Source organism: Heloderma suspectum, chromosome 3, assembly GCF_057233095.1.
Source record: "Heloderma suspectum isolate Gila_16-S chromosome 3, 16-S_ref, whole genome shotgun sequence".
NCBI classification, from domain to species: Eukaryota; Metazoa; Chordata; class Lepidosauria; order Squamata; family Helodermatidae; genus Heloderma; species Heloderma suspectum.
In genome coordinates, this window is record NC_139460.1 from 128,121,613 (window position 1) to 128,134,579 (window position 12,967).

At 44.6% G+C, this 12,967-nt stretch overlaps 1 protein-coding gene across 6 annotated transcripts in view; it reads right to left on the bottom strand.

The window, feature by feature from the left end:
* The window catches only part of TGFBRAP1 (transforming growth factor beta receptor associated protein 1), a 33,069-nt gene extending 25,744 nt beyond the window's left edge, over positions 1-7,325 (bottom strand). For 3 of the 6 annotated variants that reach the window (XM_084844477.1, XM_084844475.1, XM_084844481.1), the window contains exons 1-2: positions 7,147-7,314; positions 5,274-5,355 (exon numbers count right to left, since the gene is read on the bottom strand). The gene's annotated coding sequence lies outside the window, so the exon portion shown is untranslated. Of the gene's footprint in view, positions 1-5,273; positions 5,356-7,146 lie in introns of all 6 variants that reach the window. The other 3 variants (XM_084844476.1, XM_084844479.1, XM_084844478.1) reach the window with 2 other exon arrangements.
* Between the last annotated feature and the right edge of the window lie 5,642 nt (positions 7,326-12,967).

Genomic DNA, 12,967 nt, shown 5'->3' on the forward strand with positions numbered 1-12,967 from the left:
TTGACAACTTTAGCAATACAAGTTGTCTCTTTTCACCTACACTCAGCTACATAGGAGTCCATTTCAGGAAACAATTACATTGAGTTTATTTTAAACCCTGTCATAAAATGGAGTGATCAGAACATCAGTCCCTCAAAATTGTTAATGCTAAACATTAAGACAGATTTAGGTCCCTGATCTTCTAGTACCCAATCCTTTGGAACAACTCCTATCCACTTTTCAGACTTTTAGAAATCATCATCATGAGGGCTAGGAAGAGTTTTTCAGAAGAGCTCACTCCCAGTGATAAAGAGCAGTTCCGAGATGGATCAAGACTGCCTGAATGGGTTACTTAGGGCGCAATCTTATGGGGATAGGCGGCTGCCTCCGAACTCAGAGGCGACTGCCCATCCAGTGCAGGGAAGGAGACGCACGGAGGGGAAGGTGGAGCGGGGGAGGAGGCTGCCGGACACATAGGATGCATCTTACTGACATTTCTGCCTTCCCCACCCCAGAACGCCCCCCGGCATGCCCCATTTTCAACCATGGGGCTGTTCCGCACTGCCTGCAAGGGTTAGAAGGCAGTGCAGAAGGGAGGAAGGTTGGTTCTCCAGGAACTGACTTCGGAGCGCGGGATCCGAGGTCAGTTCCCAGAAAACCACATATCCTATGGCCATCTAGCTGCTGACTAGAGGCCATAGGATTGCTCCCTTAATCTGACATCTCCCATCACAGGTGCAACGGAACTGCATGACATTCCCCTTCCATCATACATACAGATGTGAACTTCTTTGGCAAGGTATGGATAATGTAAGCAATAGCTTTAAGAGGTAGTATGCCACAGAGTGGAAGGGCCATTGCCTTCATGCCATGATTGTGGGCCTCCTGGAAGCATCTTGTTGGGCATGATGGACTAAATGGACCTTTAGTCTGATCTAGCAAGGCTCCTCTTGTGTTCTTGTGATGTACGAGCTATGATCCCCTTCATGGATCACTGCCTTGTTGTGGCGAAGGGGCTTGCGTAACTCAGTGAAGCCATAAGCTATGCCGTGCAGGGCCACCCAAGACGGACAGGTCATGGCAGAGAGTTCTGACAAAATGTGGTCCACTGGAGAAGGAAATGGCAACCCACTCCAGTATTCTTGCCAAGAAAACCCCATGGCACGTATCACAAGGCTAAAAGATATCACGCCGGAAGATGAACCCCTCAGGTCGGAAGGTGTCCAATATACTACTGGGGAAGAGCAGAGGGCATTCCCAAGTAGCGCCAGAAAGAGTGAAGCGGATGGGCCAAAGCCGAAAAGACACTCAGCTGTGGATGTGTCTGGTGGTGAAAAGAAAATCTGATGCTGTAAAGAACAATATTGTTTAGGAACCTGGCATGTAAGATCAATGAATCAAGGTAAGCTGGAGGTGGTCAAACATGAGATGGCAAGATTGAACATCGACATCTTGGGAATCAGCGAACTAAAATGGACAGGCATGGGCAAATTTAATTCAGGTGACCATCATATCTACTATTGTGGCCAAGAATCCCTTAGAAGAAATGGAGTAGCACTCATAGTCAACAAAAGGGTGGGAAAAGCAGTACTGGGGTACAATCTTAAAAATGATAGAATGATCTCAGTACGAATCCAAGGCAAACCATTCAACATCACAGTAATTCAAGTCTATGCCCCAACCACTGATGCCGAAGAAGCTGAGGATGATCGGTTCTATGAAGACCTCCAACACCTTCTAGAACTAACACCCAAAAAAGATGTCCTCTTCATCATAGGGGACTGGAATGCTAAAGTAGGAAGTCAAGAAATCACCGGGATAACAGGCAGGCATGGCCTTGGTGTACAAAATGAAGCAGGACAAAAGCTAATAGAGTTTTGCCAAGAGAACACGCTGATCATAGCAAACACTCTTTTCCAGCAGCACAAGAGACGACTCTACACATGGACATCACCAGATGGTCAATATCGAAATCAGATTGATTACATACTTTGCAGCCAAAGATGGAGAAACTCCATACAGTCAGTAAAAACAAGACCTGGAGCTGACTGTGGCTCAGATCATGAGCTGCTTCTTGCAAAATTTCGGCTGAAATTGAAGAACGTAGGGAAAACCACTAAACTATTCAGGTATGACCTAAATCATATCCCTTATGAATATACAGTGGAGGTGAGGAATAGGTTTCAGGGATTAGACCTGATAGACAGAGTGCCTGAGGAACTATGGACGGAGGTCCGTAACATTGTTCAGGAGGCAGCAACGAAATCCATCCCAAAGAAAAAGAAATGCAAGAAAGCCAAGTGGCTGTCTGATGAGGCTTTACAAGTAGCTGAGGAAAGAAGGGAAGCAAAAAGCAAGGGAGAAAGGGGAAGATGTATCCAACTGAATGCAGAGTTCCAGAGAATAGCAAGGAGAGACAAGAAGGCCTTCTTAAATGAACAATGCAAGGAAATTGAGGAAAACAACAGAATGGGAAAGACTAGAGATCTCTTCAAGAAAATTGGAGATCTCAAGGGAATGTTTTGTGCAAAGACAGGCATGATAAAGGACAAAGAAGGCAGGGACCTCACAGAAGCAGATGAGATTAAGAAGAGGTGGAAAGAATACACAGAAGAACTATACAGGAAAGATCTGAATGTCCCTGATAGCCATGATAGTGCGGTCACTGAACTTGAGCTGGACATCCTCGAGAGTGAAGTCAAGTGGGCCTTAGGAAGCATTACTAACAACGAAGCTAGCGGAGATGACAGTATTCCAGCTGAGCTATTCAAAATCCTAATAGATGATGCTGTTAAAGTGCTGCACTCAATATGCCAACAAATTTGGAACACTCAACAGTGGCCACAAGACTGGAAAAGGTCAGTTTACATTCCAATTCCAAAGAAGGGTAATGCCAAAGAGTGTTCAAACTACCGTACACTTGTGCTCATTTCACATGCCAGCAAGGTTATGCTCAAAATCCTACAAGCTAGGCTTCAGCAGTATGTGAACCGAGAACTACTGGAAGTACAAGCTGGGTTTCGAAGAGGCAGAGGAACTAGAGATCAAATCGCCAACATTCGCTGCATCATGGAGAAAGCAAGAGAATTCCAGAAAAACATCTATTTCTGCTTCACTGACTACGCTAAAGCCTTTGATTGTGTGGATCACAACAAACGGTGGCAAATTCTGAAAGAGATGGGAGTACCAGACCACCTTACCCGTCTCCTGAGAAACCTGTACGAGGGTCAAGAAGCAACAGTAAGAACCAGACATGGAACAACCGATTGGTTCAAAATTGGGAAAGGAGTATGACAAGGCTGCATATTGTCGCCCTGCTTATTTAACTTATACGCAGAGTACAGCATGAGAAACGCTGGGTTGGATGAATCACAGGTCGGAATTAGGATTGCCGGGAGAATTATCAACAACCTCCGATATGCAGATGATACCACCCTAACGGCAGAAAGCAAAGAGGATATAAAGAAACTCTTGTTGAGGGTGAAAGAGGAGAGTGCAAAAGCTGATTTGAAACTCAACATTAAGAAAACTAGGATCATGGCATCTGGCCCTATCACTTCCTGGCATATAGAAGGGGAAGAAATGGAAGCAGTGACAGATTTTATTTTCTTGGGCTCCAAGATCACCGCAGATGGTGACTGTAGCCATGAAATTAAAAGACGCTTGCTCCTTGGGAGGAAAGCTATGGCCAACCTAGACAGCATAGTAAGAAGCAGAGACATCACCTTGCCGGCAAAGGACTGCATAATCAAAGCTATGGTTTTCCCAGTAGTAATGTATGGCTGTGAGAGCTGGACTATAAGGAAGGCTGAGCATCAAAAAATTGATGCTTTCAAACTGTGGTGCTGGAGAAGACTCTTACGAGTCCCCTGGACTGCAAGGAGGTCAAATCAGTCCATCCTAAAGGAAATCAACCCTGACTGCTCATTGGAAGGACAGATACTGAAGCTGAAGCTCAAATATTTTGGCCACCTAATGCGAAGAGAAAAGTCACTGGAAAAGACCCTGATGCTGGGAAAGATTGAAGGCAAAAGGAGAAGGGGACGGCTGAGGATGAGAAAGCTAGATAGCATCACCGATGAAATGAATATGAACTTGAGCACACTCCGGGAGAGAGCAGAGGACAGGAAGGCCTGGCGTGCTATGGTCCATGGGGTCACGAAGAGTCGGACATGACTTAACGACTGAACAACAAATCTAGTTATGTGTCTATCATATGTTATAGCTATCTCACCATTTACCACCATTTACTCAGAAACAAACAGAATATCAATGAGCTTACTCCTTAGTTAAGTGTGTTTAGGATTGCAGCCTTAACACGGCAAGGATAATATACATTTAAAAGGAATAATAGTTTGGTGAGTTTAACCATGTTTCTTTGACATTAGATTTTTAAAAATATTAAAGCATCAAGTGTAGTCCCTCATTACTTATACACAAAATATTCTTACACCCCAGTTCTTCTTACTTGGAAGAAACCAACATGCCAGCTTTTTCATCTGATCTTGTTTGCATGTATGGCCTCAGAAGGCCACCACATTCTAAATTACATTTCTAAAGTCCATTGAAATTATGATGTTTAATGTTTCTATCACATTCCATCTTTATAAACATTGGTTTACTACAATAATCCATCTATGCCATTCTTATTTATGTTACATGTACACATATAAATCACACTCTTATCCAAGAATAAACTACCTGGTTTTACTTTCACATTTTAGGATGCAATTATAAGCATGTTTAGACTGAAACGAGTCCCATAACCCCCAGCATTCCCCAGCCAGCCATGCCAGATGTTGTAGGGCTTTTTTCTGTCTAACATGCATAGGATTGCACACTTACTTATCTACTCCACTTTTACAACAAAAGACACTTTTACAACAAAATCCTATACATGTCTACTCAGAAGCCCCGCTGCTTTCAATGGGGCTTACCCCCAAGTAGTAAGGATTGCAACCTTACTATTGTTTTAAACACAAATATTGTAGCACAGCAGCTAAGAATGGGAATCAAGAAATGAACAATTCAAATCTTACCCAGGCCACAAATGCAAGCCACTAATTTTCAGCCTCATATGCAATATAGGGATAATAATACTGGCCTACTTCACAGGATTGTGGCAAGGTTTGCTGAGAATGTAAAGCACTTTGAACAGTTGTCGCTCAATCATTGATTAAAAATTAGGAGAAATGAAATAATGTCTGTGAACTCAATGTATGATATACAACTAAGATAAGAAGCAGAGATCAATAATAAGCATTTGTTGTGTAAGGGGAGCCGAGGGTAGATACCTTATAATCTTAGATGTATTTTAGTGTATCCTTGAGTGTGCTGTTGTAATGATGTGTATTGTGTGTCTATGTTGTCTTCCCCCTTTTTTAAAAAAAATAAAAATAAAACTATGAATCAAAATCATTCATTTCATTCATTACATTTCTATACTGCCCAATAGCCAAAGTCTCTGGGCAGTTTACAAAGATTAAAAACCTTAAAAATACAATGTTGTATGTAAATAGTTTTTATATTATGTTACAGCATACACACACAAATAGTAACACACACACACACACACACACACACACACAAATATAAAAAATATATTTGTAATGTGCATACTCTTAGCAGTATTAACGTTTCTATCCAGGAGTGGCTACTCTGATCTTGAGTGCCCAGTAGTGCCTAGAATACATACAATAGCAAAACAAACCATATGGAGCCACGACAGAACATTACAACACACACACAAAGCAGAAGTCAGTCTGCAATTTCAAAATCAAACATATCTGCTCCTTCAGTCAGAATTCTTGTTAACCAGAATGAAACTACAGCACTTTCCTTGAGAGATTATACCACTCCTTCATGTGTTGCTGTTCTAATATGACACACCACAGAGCCCTAGTAATGCTGTTTTAAAGCAGGGGTGGGGAATGTGTGGCTCACCAGATGTTGTGGGACTACAAACCCCATCAGCCCTACCCAGCATAGCCAATGGTTAGGGATGATAGGAGCTGAACTCCAACAACACCTGGGGGGGCCACACATTTCCCCAACCCTGCTTTAAAGATTCAGACATTGCTTCTTATGAAAATTAGGGTGCAATCCTATGCATGTTTAGACAGAAAAAAAGTCCTCCAACTCCCAGCTTTCCCCAGACAGCATGGCTGGCTGGAGCATGCTGGGAGTTGTAGGCCTTCTTTTCTGTCTAAACATGCATAGGATTGTGCCCTTTGGGACTGCTTTTTGGACAGCTTGACTGTGCAAGGCGGTCTACTATCCACTTTTTCAAGAGCACAGAACGACCAATTCAAACCTTTGATGAGCATCTTTCTCTCTTCCCTCAGTGAGGCAAAAAACTTCTGTGTGGGCCATGCCACTTCTCTTTGACAGTTTTAGTTTTTTTTTTTTTATTAACATGATGGTATTTTTCTTTTTTATATGTTTTGCACATCGAAAGGCAATCAACAGATCAGCCTCCGGCAACCTGGTGCACGCCAGCTGCTTTGGATTTCAACTCCCGTCAGCCCCAGCCAACATGGCCAACAGTCAGGAATGCTGGGAGTCGTCGTCGTCCCGAACATCTGGAGGGCACCGGGCTGGGCAAGACTGCCACAGAGCAGTCTGCAGTCTGAAGGGCCACAGCTTGCCCCTCGGCGAAGAGCTGAGCGGGTGGCACAGGCTTCCCTGTCACACAGACCGGCAGCCTCGGTCTAATGGGGAATAAGCAGGTGGTGGTGCCTCTGCACCATTCCTGCGAAGCGCCAGGGAGGCGCCTCGGCCGCTGCAGCCTCTCCCTCCATCAGACGCGCCCTCGAAGGGCCGAGCGTCCTGCTCCCCTTACCAACCCCGAGGTGGGACCGGGCCTTTTGCATCACCCCAGCTCCAGCAGCAGCAGCAGCCTCCGAAGCCAGGCCCGCAGTGGCCACCACGATCCTGCCCCCCAGAAACCCGGGCACCACGCCCAGCCCCAGCCCGGGAGAGGAGGGTGCAGGCGCCGGGCCGGGTGAAACGCCACCGCAGGGCGCTGGACCGCGGCGGGTCGGCACGAGGGGGGTGATGGCGAGGGACGGGGCGAAGGGAGGACGAGGAGGAGCGGCGGCTGGACGGGTGTGGTGGAGGCGGCGGCGGCGGCAGGGAAGGCGCAGCGGGGACTCAGCCCCCCGTTACCGGGTCTGCCAGAGCCGGAGCCTCCCGCGGGCTCCCCCTCTCCGCTCTGCTCCAGTCAAGGCCAGCCGGCCCAGGCGCGCCCGCTCGCTCCAGGCCCCGGCGGCGTCAGCGGCTCCCCCGCCACCGTTGCGAGGCGCCGCAGCTGCTGCTTCCTCCGGGGGCGGCTCCCCGGCCCTTCCGGTCACAAGGCAGGCTGACAGGCAGACAGGCTCCTCCCGCTGGCTGACAGGCCGGAGGGAAGGAGGAGAGGAGAGCGTAAAAACCAGCCAGCCGGCACGGCCCCGGCCGCGACGCGCGTCTGCTCAGGAGCGGAACGCGGCTTCCTCCCAGGAGACCGTGCACAGGAGCGCCCTGTCAGAGGAGCCGAGTTCGGCGGGGCTAGTTCCTCCCGTAGGATTGCAGCCTCGAAGAATCTTCCCGGGCAGCCTTCTCCCCCCAAGCTGGTGCCCTGGCTCCAGATGTTTTGGACTTCAACTCCCATCAGCCCCAACAGGCATGGCCAATGGTCAGGCATCCTGGGAGTTGTAGTCCAACACATCTCGAGGTTTGGGGGAAGGCTGATCTGCGGAAAACGGGCTACAGAGAGCTCTTGTAATAAAGTCCTTGGGTTGCATTCCTAGGCACACATCCAGCCTAATCCCCTATGCATGTTACCCTGGAGTGAGTTCCAGTGCGTTCAGATCAGACGAATTCTCAGGTTATGGCGCGCTGGGATTTCGGCTGTACTAGGAAATAAGTCTGTCAGAAAACTCAGTGGGGCTTTTCTCGAGTAAGCATGCATGGGGTTGGGCCATGTAAGCATGCATAAAATTGCAGCCTTAGACTGCAGTCCTACGCATAATTACTTGGGAATAAGTTCCATTGAATCCAGTGAGATTTACCTCTGAGTAATGCATAGATTTCACTTGTTTGGGAGTAAATTCCACAGAAATCAGTGGGCCTCATTGATAGGTAAACATGATAGGGTGAAGCTATTAATTTTAGCCCAGACTTGCAATATCTGAAACCTCTTTTGACCATAAGAACTGAGTCCTAGGTAATCATGTGCAAAGAATAAAAAGCCTTAAAAAGTGTGGTCCTTACTTAGGCTTCACTCCACTGGGGACATATTAAAATGAAAGACACAGAATTGTCACTGAAATACATCAGAAATGGACATAGGAGCACACTGAATTTCGGAATGACCTTTGGAATGCTTCAAACCCAAAGTGTCTGGTTGCTTACACAGTAGAGTTTAAGGACCGCCCACATATGGCAAAACAAATTTTAAAAAAAGAATTACCTGTCCAAATGGCCACTGGGACGTATTGAGGTGGGGCTGGATCCTGAATAAGTCCTCTGAATAAAAAGCATATTGACAAGTATCTTTCAGAACGATCATAGGAATGCTTTAGAGATGGGCTGGATCCTGCACTCTGAGAAAGTGGTTGAGACCAAGCTCTTAAAGAGAATGAAACATGCATAACCTTTTGAAAGATATATTTATTATGGCATGTGTTTTTGTAGACTAGGGTGTACTTTATCAGATGCATTAAATCAACTCTTATCCTAAGGTGGCAGATATATATACACATCATTCTTAAGGGGGAATCGTAAGCAGTGAGATCAGAGGGAAATGAAATGCAAGAACTATAGACTGTGAAACTGATGTCAAAACCTACATGTAAATGCTTACAGTGACGACTGACACTCAGTGAACTTTTTGACAAGTTATAATTCAGTATGGATTTATGCTGTAGTCTCCCTTTGAAGTTCTAGCATGAAACCACTGAACAACATATCAAGAAGTTCAACTCTATTACCTCTGGCCTGAATCAAACGAATGTGTTTTAATCATTCTAGAGGTGTTAGTTAGCTCACCAATGCCAGGATATTTATGTTCTCATCAACACTGCTTTATGAATTGTCATTATAATGATTTTAAGCTTTTACATAATTGTTACAGTCTGTATATTTTGGATTTAATTTCCCTCTCACCTCATTGTTTACAACCCTTCCCCCACAACTGTGTGTGTTACACACACACACACCCTGCCAACTTAGAATAGCATGCATCTACTTCATGCATCTGATGAAGCAGACTCTGGTCCACAAAACCTAACACCATAAAGCCTTTAAGGTACCACAGGACTCGCTCGCTCGCTCTCTTTTTGCTGCAACAGACTAACACAGCCACCCCTCTGTTGCTTCTAAGTAAACGTATTAGCACTGGAGTGTGATGCATGTGCAAAATTTCTTTCTTACACTGTAAGCCTATGTATGTCTACTCAGAAGTAAGACTCATTGCGTTCAATAGAACTTACTCCCAGGTAAGTGTGTATAAGATTGCAGCCTTAGGGCACAATCCTATGCACTTTTAAGCACTTATAAAATTTTCACATGACACATAGGTTGTATTATTTGTGAGCTGCCTTGTTATGAATGTATATAAAGTGTGTTAAGGGGCTGTGGTAACTAGCCTGCATTGGATCCTGCGCAGCTCAGGCCTATGTATGTTTACTCAGAAATAAACCTCACTGTATTCAACGCGGCTTCTTTTCTGGCAAAGGTGCATGGGCCTGCTAATGAGCAGCATTTTATTCTCAGTATTTTCCTGTGCTTAGTCTACCTCTTAGCAATGATGTGGGTAGGTTACAAGGGCCAAAGAGTGTTGTTGTTGTTTACTGAAACAGTATTAAAACATATGAAGAAATATGTCAAGAAATTCTCAATATTATATACTATTTTTCAGTTATAAGCTTTTTCTTCTGGTGAGAACTGAGGCTGCTATCCTATACACATTTATCCAAGAACAAATCCCATTGAACTCAGTGGGATTTACCTTTAAGTAGACATGTATAGGATTGGATTGCATTGTTAACTGTATATTTTCTTGTATTTTATTTTTATTTGATGAAAATAAATATTGTTACATGAAGACAAGGGCCAAAGAGCAACGAGGGGGAAAAACCTCAAGGGGAACCTTTATAAGGCCAGCCAAGTAGTTAACCCCCTTCATGGACCACTGCCTTGTTGTGGCGAAGGGGCTTGCGTAACTCAGTGAAGCCATAAGCTATGCCGTGCAGGGCCACCCAAGACGGACAGGTCATGGCAGAGAGGACTGACAAAATGTGGTCCACTGGAGAAGGAAATGGCAACCCACTCCAGTATTCTTGCCAAGAAACCCCATGGAACGTATCACAAGGCTAAAAGATACGATGAGCCCCTCAGGTCGGAAGGTGTCCAATATACTACTGAGGAAGAGCAGAGGGCATTTCCAAGTAGCGCCAGAAAGAGTGAAGCGGCTGGGCCAAAGCCGAAAGGACACTCAGCTGTGGATGTGTCTGGTGGTGAAAAGAAAATCCGATGCTGTAAAGAACAATATTGTTTAGGAACCTGGCATGTAAGATCAATGAATCAAGGTAAGCTGGAGGTGGTCAAACATGAGATGGCAAGATTGAACATCGACATCTTGGGAATCAGCGAACTAAAATGGACAAGCATAGGCGAATTTAATTCAGGTGACCATCATATCTACTACTGTGGGCAAGAATTCCTTAGAAGAAATGGAGTAGCACTCATAGTCAACAAAAGGGTGGGGAAAGCAGTACTGGGGTACAATCTCAAAAACGACAGAATGATCTCAATACGAATCCAAGGCAAACCATTCAACATCACAGTAATTCAAGTCTATGCCCCAACCAGTGAGGCCGAAGAAGCTGAGGTTGATCGGTTCTATGAAGACCTCCAACACCTTCTAGAACTAACACCAAAAAAAGATGTCCTCTTCATCATAGGGGATTGGAATGCTAAAGCAGGAAGTCAAGAAATCACCGGGATAACAGGCAAGCATGGCCTTGGTGTACAAAATGAAGCAGGACAAAGGCTAATAGAGTTTTGCCAAAAGAACACGCTGATCATAGCAAACACTCTTTTCCAGCAGCACAAGTGGCGACTCTACACATGGACATCACCAGATGGTCAATATCGAAATCAGATTGATTATGTCCTTTGCAGCCAAAGATGGAGAAGCTCTACAGTCAGTAAAAACAAGACCTGGAGCTGACTGTGGCTCAGATCATGAGCTTCTTGTTGCAAAATTTCAGCTTAAATTGAAGAACATAGGGAAAACCACTAAACTATTCAGGTATGACCTAAATTATATCCCTTATGAATATATAGCGGAGGTGACAAATAGATTTAAGGGATTAGACCTGATTGACAGAGTGCCTGAGGAACTATGGACGGAGGTCCGTAACATTGTTCAGGAGGCAGCAACTACATCCATCCCAAAGAAAAAGAAATGCAAGAAAGCGAAGTGGCTGTCTGATGAGGCTTTACAAGTAGCTGAGGACAGAAGGGAAACGAAAAGCAAGGGGGAAAGGGGAAGATATATCCAACTGAATGCAGAGTTCCAGAGAATAGCAAGGAGAGACAAGAAGGCCTTCTTAAATGAACAATGCAAAGAAATCAAGGAAAAGAATAGAATGGGAAAGACTAGAGATCTTTTCAAGAAAAACGGAGATCTCAAGGGAATGTTTTGTGCAAAGACGGGCATGATAAAGGACAAAGAAGCAGGGACCTAACAGAAGCAGATTTGTTAGCTTTGTTGCTAGCAAATCTGTGAGATCACTGCAGACGGTGACTATAGCCATGAAATTAAAAGACGCTTGCTCCTTAGGAGGAAAGCTATGGCAAACCTAGACAGCATAGTAAGAAGCAGAGACATCACCTTGCTGACAAAGTTTCGTATAATCAAAGCTATGGTTTTCCCAGTAGTAACGTATGGCTGTGAGAGCTGGACTATAAGGAAGGCTGAGCGCCAAAGAATTGATGCTTTCGAACTGTGCTGCTGGAGAAGACTCTTACGACTCCCCTGGACTGCAAGGAGGTCAAATCAGTCCATCCTAAAGGAAATCAACCCTGACTGCTCATTGGAAGGACAGATACTGAAGCTGAAGCTCAAATATTTTGGCCACCAAATGCAAAGAGAAAGGTCACTGGAAAAGGCCCTGATGCTGGGAAGGACTGAAGGCAAAAGGAGAAGGAGACGGCAGAGGATGAGATGGCTAGATGGCATCACCAATACAATGAATATGAACTTGAGCATGCTCCAGGAAAGAGCGGAGGACAGGAAGGCCTGGCGTGCTATGGTCCATGGGGTCACGAAGAGAAGAAGAATACACAGAAGAACTATACAGGACACGTCTTAACGACTGAACAACAACAACAAAGTAGTTAACATCAGTGAGATTTCGTAACCATCACAATAACAAATGTGTTGGGCGGATTTAATTCAGCTAACTCCAACTGCTCCAGTTTGATGGGGTTAGGCAACCGCAGAAAGCAGAGCGAAGCATTAGTAACCAGTACAGCAAGTTTCTAGGTTAATTATTTTCTTTGTGTTGGTGCATTAAACAATTCAGTATCCTGAGGTTGTACTATGAACTCTTCAAGCCCTCCAAAGGACAGAATGAATCAGACCTGTGTCCAGTCGATCTTATAAATACATGTCCTAGACTTTTATACATTGAATAAGAGCTTAACCCAAGTATATTATAATGTCATTGTTGAATATAATAAGGTGAAATTCTATTCTCATTTACCTGGGAGTAAGCCCCATTGAAAGAACTGTAATATTTGTGGTTCTCAACAGAATGGGCATTGGTGTAAGTCTTTCTATATTCTGGAATCAATCTAAAAATAACTTACAATAAGCAAAAATAGAGGTCCAGTTCAAATATTTGAAACAGCTGCTTATTTTCTTCCTATAATCTCTACTGTATACATAGCTGCATGAAGAAATATCTCTGCAAAGTGGATTGTACATGAATATAACCAC